Below are 11,180 nucleotides of genomic sequence, written 5' to 3' on the forward strand. Positions count from 1 at the left end.
TCACATGACATTTTGATTAAAACTAGTGTGATTTAAAATTAGAATCAATTAAAAGCTGGCTAAATGAATGTTCTCTCAATGTAATTGTAAAATCATCACCAAGGAGGTGTGTTTCTAGTGGGATCCTGCACGGATCGGTTCTTGGCCCTACATTCTTCAACATTTATCCTTGACCAGAAGAAAACAAAATCATCACTGATAAAGTCTGTCAATGACACAAAAATTGAGGGCTTAGTAAATAATGAAAAGGACAGTTTACTGTTACAGAGCAAACTGGATTATCTGGTAAACTGGGTGCAAGCAAACCCTACGTGTTTTAACACATTTACCTGTATACAAATAGGAACATAGAATGTAGGCCATACTTACAGGATGAGAGACTCTATGTTGGGAAACAGTGCCTCTGAAAAAGATTTGGGGGTTGTAGTGGATAGTCAGTTAAACACGAATTCCCAGTCAAACACTGGGTATGTCTACACTGCAATCAGACACCCACAGCTGGCCCATGCCAGGTGACTTGGCCTCGCAAGGCTTGAGCTGCGGAGTGTTTAACTGCAGTGTAGACATCAGGTCTTGGGCTTCAGCCCAAGCTCTGGGACCATCCCATCTTGCAGGGTCCTAGAGCCCGGACTCTATCCAAGCTGTTCAGCTACATGGCAATTAAACAGCCCCTCGGCCCGAGCCCTGCAAGCCCGAGTCAGCTGACATGGGCCATCCGCAGGTTTTTAATTGTAGTGTAGATATACCCTGAGGGGCTTCCGACCAAGTTCCATGGCTCATGCTGTCAGCTGTTGCACTTCAGAGAACTCACAGCTCCAGTGCTACACAGGCAACTGGAATTCTGGAATTTCCTAACCTTTGAGTGCTTGACTGTGTTATCTTAATAGTGTTCTTTTAATAGCTCTGTGTGTGTGTGTGTGCGCACGCGCACGTGTGTGCGTGAACGTGCCCGCGCGCAATTATACAGAGGGTGAAACACAGCTCAGACTAGATATTAAAACTGATCTTAATTGTTCACCAAATGATGACTTACGATACTCAGGGCTCGCAGTCAGCCACTTGTCTGAAACAAAGGTTATGAAAGATGTAAGCATAACCTCAGTGCTTCATCAGAGCCACTTGCCTCCTCAGTGTTTATGGAAGCTTTATAATGTTGGCATAAGGATTAAGCTATCAATTGTTATTGTCCATAACAGCCATTATTCAAAATATGTAGATGGTCTCATAAAACCAGGTTCTGTTTTATTATAATGGCAGCCCTGGTTCAGTGACAATACCTCTCTCTCATTAAGGATAACATGTATCTCTAAGGATAACCTATTATATCACAACGAAAATTCTGTGCATGTAAAGCAAGTATTATTCTGGGAAATTTTCTCTCAGCTACCACTATGCAACATATTTGGTAATTGGTTCTGGTTTTTTCCTCTATTATAAATCAGATGCAAGTGTATGGTAGGAAGTGACAGCGTTGATTTCATATTATTTTGGGTTTTATGAGTCAGAGTTTGAGGCCAGAAGGGACCACCAGATCATCTACTCTGACCTCCTGTATATCACAGGCCACCAGCACCACTCAGAACCCACACACTAAATCTAACCACCGAAATTAGACCAAAGTATTACAGCCCACATGAGACTAGACTTTTATGTGCCACAGGCAGAGAATAGGGGGGACAAGGTATATCAGTGCTCAAGGCCCCTACAATGGCAGGGAAATGATTGTGAGATATAGCCGGATAACCCTGGCAAGCGAACCTCCCCCGCATGCTGCAAAGGAAGGTGAAAAAAAATCCCAAAGTCGCTGCCAATCTGATCTGAGGAAAAATTCCTTCCTGACCCCGCACATGGCTATCAGTTAGACCCTGAGCTTGTGAGCAAGAAAAAGCCAACCAAGCACCTGATGCTTGGTGCCATCTAAGAGCCCTGGCCCTCTTTGTCCAATGTCCCATCTCCAACCATGGCTATTTCTGATACTTCAGAGATAGGAGATAAAAAAAACCCTCAAAACTCCCAGAATACACTGGATAGGAAAAAAATCCCTTCCTTACTCTTGCAGTGACCAGCTGAAACCCTTTAGGAACACAAGACATAAACCAGAAATGAATCCCAGAGTTGTTGAGCCCTGCCCCCTACCATCACAAGCAATCTCACCATACAATTGCACTCAGATTTGTCCATCTCTCTCTCTTAATTACTTTTAAGTTGTTTACCCCCACAGCTTCTACTGGCATTCAGAATAACACTTGCTATTCCTGTATGAATCATGCATATTAGTAAACCCATTTCTGATGTCCTAATAGTGTGATTGTTTTGCAGTCCCTTTATGTGGAATACGGGCACTGCTGAGATACACATTTATTAGGCTGATTGGAATGCATAAGCTTCGCAGGAACACTGGAAGCACCTGCTTAAGGCATTGGTGGGCTGGAGAGTAACCACAGGGTATCAGTAGCTAAACAGAAGTGAAATATCAAAAGGAGGGGGATGCGTAAGAGAGCATGTGAGGCAACACAGTCATTTAATGTGAGCACTGATGGACAGCCACATGCCCCTAGATTCTGGTAATCATTAGCAGTAGTCTGATTACCTGAATCTCAATGTAGCAAGAGGCATTAGGTGTAGACCTATTCTCAGATTGCATGTAGTAAAACGGGGACTTGAGTCACACAGAGTTGCAGCCTCATCTTCAATGCATTTCCTTTAGTATTTAAATATTCCCCAATTGTAAATATCACTAAGCATTAAAACAAAGCAAAACAAAAAACAAGAAAAAAAAGTCCCAATCCTGCTACATGCACTCCCTTGACTTTAAGCAATGGGACTACTCACAAGAGTAAAATGAAGCATGTGGCTACATGTTTTGATAATCAGAACCTTTTATTGTAAGCCCTTTGTGGCAAGAGCATCCTGTTACCAGCAAACATGACACAATCCTCTTTATATAGTTCTCCATTTTTAAAAATGTCTCCTTATATACACATAGGAACGGCAAATTGTACAATTTATCTATCATTTTTAGTTTATCTTTTAACATATGAACTATGCATAATCTGTAGTGGGAAACTGATTATTCTCTTGAACATCTGCATTCTGATATAGAAAATTGACATGCCAAGGCAACATTAGCAGTGCTGGTAAAGAGGACTGCTAACACTGCTTCTGTTCCAGCTGTTGAGCTCTATGGTTTCATTCATGAGCTGTAGTTTACATGGCTGATGAACTATTTCTACCTTAGCCTGATATAAGCACAGTCTTGAGCAAGAGGCCCCTCAAATCATTTTTAGCATCATTTGCGTACATAACTGCATGAATATTAGCAAACAATATGTAAAAAAAGAATCCAGAAAGGGAGCAATCATGTGACTGTACAAACTCAAACTATGGTTTCTAAAGAACTATTTAAAAATCATGACATCTTTTGAATGAAGTTGCTGGTTCTGCTGTAGGTAGTAAAACCATGGACAGCTGCATAAGAAAAAAAAATTAAAATTCTTCAGAGGCAAAAAACCTTTCAATTCACCTTTGCTAAAGTTCAATTGAATTTAAGTAGCCAAATAATTACATCTTACTATGAAGCATGTGATATAAAATATGTCCTTAGTATTGGTGAACCACAAGGTTTTAATACTATTTAAATAGTTTAGCATAGTACATTTGTCTAGTTATATGAACTGCTGTAATTATTTATTAGTTGGATCAAATATTGCTGAGCCCTTGTATCTCACTCCTACTTAGTCATCTTCCCTAACACACATACCTACATTGGCACACAGTAAAAAAATATTCAGATTGATGTCATAGGCATAGGAATGGCTCAGGAAACTTGCTATTCCCACCTCCCTTTGACATACATTTTATTGAAGTAGTAGAGAGAAATATTGTTCTGCCTAATCACTTCGGCCCAGATCCTCAAAGGTATTTAAATGCCATTGATTTCAACTGGATTAGGTGCCTAAATACCTTTGAGGACCTGGGCCTTTGCTGAATGAATTTCAATATACTTTGTTAAAGAACATAAGCAATGCAAACACCAGGCACAACTGTCCTTAGGAAACAGGTCATAGCAGAGATCCAAGAGGGAAGGAGGGACCAGGCGTAAATCAGGGATCTATGGGAGTTGAAGAAAACTACACTACTTTAAAGCCTATAGCCAGAAAGTTTGTATAGTGTTTCATCTATGGAAGTTGGAAAGAAGGAAGAGGGTAAAATCTGAGCCAGGGGTATGTATGTTTGAATAATACATTTCCAAGAGAGAAGAAATTACATACATTGAAGTCCCAATTTCCAAAGCCAGTTTTCAAACTTGCATCCACAATTTTGGCACTCACAAAACCCAAATTGCATGGGGAAATCAAGTAGTAATCATGTGATTTTCACTTTCATATTTGGGTTTGATAAATGTAACTTTTGAAGGCAGAAACCTCAAAGGTTTAAAGGGACACCACCAAATTAAAAAAAAAAAAATCCACATTTCTGTCTTTTTTTTAAGCCTCCTATTTTATGTCACACTTAAAGGTACTATAACTGAAAAAGACTGGACAATCTTTTTTTTCAGTTTATGTACTGTTTATATTTGATAGGACGATGTGTACAGTTAGTTTATTTGTCATGCAGTTTCTCCTACTGCTAACTTTCACTCTGCAAGAAGTGGGGGGCTGATTCTAAAAGCCAACAAAATTTAAATTGTAAAAACAACAAAAATTGGCAGGAGGATCCAGAGGGGATTAAACTACTTGAACTCTCTTTTCCAATTGACTAGATTTCAGGTTGGCACTGTTTCTTTAATTTTTGTCTTTAAAGAAGTTTCTTACCAGCTCTTTGATTTTAAGAATTCTCAGAACAACGAATTATTATATCAGTAACCATTACAATTTTCAGCTATTCATCAAGAGAAAAAAAAATCAATGAATAGATGAGTTTAGTAGTACAAGATCTCTAGGTCTTATTGAAGGATCATGTAATTACTGCAGCAATTTCATAGCAAATAAAACGGGCCTGCTCACCTTCCTCTAATTCTGGAATTAGAGTTATGGCAGGCTTGTGGTAACACAAATGAATAATAGCTGGATAATACAGAAAAATATCACTTGATAGAAGTCCAAGGAATATTCAACTTGACAGAAAAGCAGCAGGCTGTAACTTCACTTTTCTGTTTAATGCTTTCACTGTCAAAAGAGGCATAACGATTTTTAATTAAAACATCTGGAAAATATGCCCAACTGATGTGCTAAAGCCAGTCTGAGTTGATATCTCCACTCATTTGCAGTAGTAAATTTTAGTTTACTGAACTGGATGCCAAAATGTGGAAAACTATAATTCTTTTTGTTCCTGATACATACTTTGATTATGCTGGAAAGCCTTCTGGGACCATAATATTACTGACTCAACCAGCAATATTAAAAAATCAGAAACAGGTGAACAACAAGCTTGAAATTAAGTGAATATTTAAGAAAGTGAAAAATCATTTCCACCAAACAGAATGAGAGAGAAAGACATTAAAACAGAACTGTGACATGGCAGGACAAATGATGACTAGATGATACGGTCGCCACATTCTTATGTACTGCTTTTGAGACTGCTCTACTTGAACAAATAAGGTGCCACTGGCATTCACAAACCTCTGCTCAGCTGCCACCTAACCTGCAGGCAGCTAAGTTTCCACCAGTAAAGTCCCCTAGGCATGGGGCAAAGCCGCTTAAGTCCTCAGTGAGTATGTGAAAAATAAAATCCAGGATTTGTGGCGGGCATACACAAAACCACCTAAGTTCCAACACCCCTGACCTGCTTGGCACCCAGCTGATGCCTAAACCCCAGCAGGATTCACAAAGCAGGCATTCCCCTGTTTTACCTGTGGAATCCAATCCAGTAGGAGTGGCCTGAGCACACCTATCTTGCACAAAAGACTGACAAGGAAGGAGGTAGTGGTGGTATCCCACTTATACTCACCTAAACTCCAAGTCCAGTTGGAACCATTTATCAGATTCTGAAGTGTTCAGGATAAATATTTTGTGCTTCTTTCTTCTGTTTTCTATTTGCCAAGGAAAATGATGGAAACCAACCAATAATTTTATTTAAAGTTAGACTGTACACAATACTCAAGCATATGCGGAAAGGTGGATGGGCTTAAGAGACAAAATAGATCAATCTCTAATTTATATTAAATTCTTTAAAATAATGGTAGCTTTCACCAACTTTTCCAAACGAGCCTAGGAGAGAACATTTGACAGGCTTTGAGCTTCTAGTGAACAACTCAGAGGTTTCCTTCTACTCCTTTGCATGTGCTTTTTTATCAATGCACTGCAAGAGTCCTAAAAGAAATAACTAACACTCCTTTTAACAAACAGGCAGGCTTACCACCCTTGATCCTTTCAGGATATGATTAACGGCCTCATTAGTAACATAATCGGCTTACTGAAAAGCATCAAAATCAATACATACCAAGCTGCATTCAATTTAAATGAAAGTTTCCCCATGGATTGTTATAGGATTTGGGGATTTTGTTGTAGTTTTGGTATGGGTTTGTTTTTTCCTTCTTAAATCCAATCTAAATCACACTTTGATTTTCAGAAAGTTTAAGTGGCAAACTTTTAGTACTTGCATGTGCAAGTATAGGCTAAAGTGTTGGCCCTTTTGGACTGAACATGTGGTAGAAGACAGGAATAGCTGAATTCTAATCCCATCTGCCACCAATTTACTGACATTGGTTGCATAGGAAGCAGCTTGGGATGGGGACCTTCCACAGTGGAAGTCAAATAGGTGGCCAGAGCCTTTTGCAGTGGATAGTGCACTGTGAGACAGGCCTTCTTTTGACTCATTTTTATTTATGCAAAATGCTGACCTCTGTTCACATGGGGAGAAACATAATCAAAGCAAATCTATTCAGGCTGAGTTGGCTTTTACCCTAAGAAAATTCTAGGCTACCAAGCACAACTAAGATACAGCTGAGGGACATTTATGTTTAGACTCAGGGCACATTACAGTATAACTAAGGGGAGTCCCCTTGCTACCCTGAGCATCCAGCGCTAGGGAGTCTCGCTTATGTGTAGTTAGGTGTCAGGTCCCTAACACCGCCAGCCTGTTAGCCAATCAAGCACTGTTATCCATGCTATGTCCTTACTTTGCCTTGCAGTTTAACCATTGGTGCACTCCGGTCTTCAAGTCCCTTTGAAGCATTCTCCTGTGATATCCAGCCCCTGAGACTACTTACTCACAGAAATACCATATCAACTGTTCTCAAAGAAACAAAACACACCAGCCTGTAAGATTCAACTCAGGATCAGCACCTAGATATATTTATAGTGAAAACCAGAATAAAAATTTAACAAATATTCAGATAATGAGTAAGAACACTGGAAATAAATGATTACACATAAAACAAAATCATAACAACATGATTTCTAGAGACTAAACTTAACTGACAGGTTAACCTCCTGTCCAAAAGAAATTTATCTGATGCAAACTCCTCTGCAGCATTTTCAGCCAACGTTGGCTGAGATCCTATTTTCACAAATTTGCTGGCAGTTTACTTCCTACAGGATACCAAGGTATCTTCTTTGTCTCCTAGAAATACCCCCAAAGTACATTTTCTTTACTCTTCACCAGGATAACCCTCACTCCCCTTGGTTTGATTTTTTTCCTGTATACTACTTCACTGTTGACTTTTGATCTCTTTGTTATCATTTGACGTCATGTGAAAACAAAGTGTTTTAGCATACAATGCTTAATTTATATCCTGACAGAGATACACATTTCTTATCGTCTGTCTGGAAGAAAACCTGTTTTTCACCTTTGCTGGTGACTAATACCATGATACAGACTTTAAAACATATTTTCAGCATATAACTACTGATATAGTATTTGTCCATATATTTCTAAAATGATATTAATGACCAGTGTGACACTAGCTTTCATTTGAGGCCTCACATGACATTCTTTAGTAAACTAGAATATATACACCAGACTCATGAGATATTTGTAACCCCTTTGCACTCTCATGCCAGGTGGTATTAAACGGTTCTTGGATCACACTAGATTACTGACTGGATTACTGCAATGTAAATGAGATCCACAACTAGAAGGAAAGATCTTGTGAAGCCAGGATAGAAAATGGCAACAGTACCCAAAAGTTCTTCATGGTTATAGTCAGAGATCCAGAAAGGCACCTAATTCATGACTTACATTACAAATGGCAGTCAGACACCTTAATGAAGGGAGAGCTTTTGCTTTGCTATTCACTTCAAGGTTGCCAGAATCACCAATTGTTTAATAAAAACAACGAGAGTCCTGTAGCACCTTAAAGACTAACAAATTTCTGCGGGCATAAGCTTTTGTGGGCTTAAACCCACTTCGTCAGATGCATGAAATAGAAATCACAGATAGGAGGTATATATATACACATCAAAGAGTAAGAAACATAACAATGGGAAGGGCAAGTGCTAACAAAGTCAATTCAGTTAGGGTAGATGAGGCCTATTCACAACCGTTGATTAGAAGGTGAGATTGTGTGAACATTAGCAATTACTTCTTGTAATGAGATAACCATTCCAAGTCCCTATTCAGACCCAGTATGATTGTGTCAAGTTTTTGGAGACAATCTATACCTTCAAGTCAGTGGCACAGCTATGGACACCCGCATAGTCTCTCAGTATGCCAATATTTTTATGGCTGACCTAGAACATCGCTTCCTCGAAATTCATCCCAAGCACCTCTTCTTTACCTACGCTACATTGATGACATTTTCATCATCTGGACCCACAGGAAAGAGTCCCTCGAAGAATTCCACTTTGATTTCAATAATGTCCACCCCACCATCAACGTCAGCCTGGACCAGTCCACACAAGAAATCCAATTCCTGGACACAACAATACAAATAAGGGATGGTCACATAAATACCACCCTATACCAAAAACCAACTGACTGCAATACATATCTTCATGCCTCCAGCTTCCACCCTGGACACATTACACGATCCATTGTCTACAACCACGCACTAAGATACAACCAGATTTGCTCCGATCCCTCAGACAAAGACAAACACCTACAGGATCTCCATAAAACATTCTTAAAACTACAATACCCACCTGGGGAGGTGAAGAAACAAATTGACAGAGCCAGATGGGTACCCAGAAGTCACCTACTACAGGACAGACCCGACGAAGAAAACAACAGAACACCACTGGTCATCACCTACAGCCCCCAGCTAAAATCTCTCCAACACATCATTAAGGATCTACAACTATCTATCTAGGATATATCCTAGCAGATGATCCCTCACTCGTTCAAGCTGTAGGCGGCAGGCCTATCCTTGCTTACAGACAGCCCCCCAACCTGAAGCATATACACACCAGCAACCGTACACCATACAGCAAGAACACTAACCCAGAAACCTATCCCTGCAACAAACCCTGTTGCCAACTCTGCCCACACATCGACTCTAGCGACACCATCAGAGGTCCTAACTATCAGTCGCACCAGAAGGAGCTCATTCACCTGCACATTTACTAATGTAATATATGCCATCATGTGCCAGCAATGCCCCTCTGCCATGTACATTGGCCAAACCAGACTTTCACTATGCAAAAATATAAACAGACACAAATCAGACATAAAAAATGGTAACATCCATAAGCCAGTAGGAGAGCACTTTAATCTCCCAGGACACTTTGTAGCTGACTTGAAAGTTGACATACTTCGACAAAAAAACTTCAAAAAAAGACTTCAGTGAGAAACTGCAGAGCTGGAACTCATATGCAAACTTGACACAATCAGATTGGGTCTGAATAGGGACTTGGAATGGTTCTCTCATTACAAGAAGTAATTGTTACTGTTCACACATTCTCACCTTCTAATCAACGGTTGTTAATAGACCTCATCTACCCTAACTGAATTGACTTTGTAACAATGGGGAGGGCAAGTGCTAGGTTTCTTCCCTTTGATGTATACCTCCTATCTGTGATTTCCATTTCATGCATCTGACAAAGTGGGTTTCAGCCCAGAAAAGCTTATGCCCACAGAAATTTGTTAGTCTTTAAGGTGCTACAGGACTCATTGTTTTTGCTGTATACAGGCTACCCCTCTGGAACTATTGTCTAATACAGGTTGTGCTTCAACCAGAGTCCTCATATATCTCCACTACTCGCTAGGCACTGTTAAAAAGCAGTCCATATGGGTCTAATGAAACAGAGACAGAGAGCTGAGTGATACAAGGAAACTGAGGGCAGTGTGATCCACCATCCCATTATCTCTCCTAACAGCATCACCCAAATATTGAACAGGAGGGTTACAGAACAGGTCCCACAGTACCATCAGACAGAAAAGAGCGGATCCACTCAAGCATAGCTCCATATATTCCTCCTTGGTCCTGTAACACCACAAGTTTGAAACTAGCTAAGACAATCAGCTACTGCAGGAAAGGGTGCAGAGTAATTACTAATTAAACTAGATTAGAGAGATGCCAAGAAGTCAGAGTTGCCTCATCACAACCTTCTCAAAAAGTTTCCTATAAAAGTGGAAGGCTAGAGAGACTAAATTTTATTTAAAAATAACAATATCAGTTGGTACTTACCATTATACAGCTGAAGTGCTCAGAGTTTTAACTGCTCTGTCCCCAAAACATGGCAGCCAGTTCAGATGCTGATTACATACTCTAATTATTAAGAGCTAACTGAGGCCTCAGTCTGTCTTAAAGGTGTAGCATCACTTTTTCATTTCCACTTCACCCTGAACATTACACTGACATAGGCATTAACTTGAAAGTCATTCTGGGTATTGAATTACATATAAGCATACCAAATATCCCAGTCAGCTTCAGAATTCTCATAAAACATACTATCAAATAATTAATTTTTCAAAGAGCAGAGGCTTTTGCCAAGCCATTTATGCAAACAGAATTGCTTGTGTTCCCAAGTAACCAGTGATTTAGCAGGGGATCCACAAGGGATTAGGTACCTAAATCGCAGTTTTGGGCTCCACTGTAATCCACAAAATGCCCACTGAACTGTAAGTGCCTAAACTCACGCCATGTCTTTTCAGGGTAAGAGTTCCCTTAGCATCTATGTTCCTGTCTCAGTGCACATCTACTATGGCTTCCCTGGGGGGATTGGGTGATTCATGAACTGGGAAAGATAGACATTCTTTCACCTAAATTGTGGACGAGGCCTGATCTGGAGGATATTCAG

The 11,180-nt window shown here is 39.9% G+C and overlaps 1 long non-coding RNA gene across 1 annotated transcript in view; it reads right to left on the reverse strand.

Moving 5' to 3' along the window:
* The window catches only part of LOC137166944 (uncharacterized), a 48,706-nt gene extending 38,091 nt beyond the window's left edge, over positions 1-10,615 (reverse strand). Inside the window, exon 1 of the long non-coding RNA XR_010923891.1 lies at positions 10,568-10,615. This is a non-coding gene — a long non-coding RNA (uncharacterized lncRNA). The remainder of the gene's footprint in view (positions 1-10,567) is intronic.
* Positions 10,616-11,180: the final 565 nt, after the last annotated feature.

Source organism: Emydura macquarii, unplaced genomic scaffold, assembly GCF_026122565.2.
Source record: "Emydura macquarii macquarii isolate MOO-44397 ecotype Brisbane River unplaced genomic scaffold, CSIRO-AGI_Emac_v2 contig_2897, whole genome shotgun sequence".
Taxonomy (NCBI): domain Eukaryota; kingdom Metazoa; phylum Chordata; order Testudines; family Chelidae; genus Emydura; species Emydura macquarii.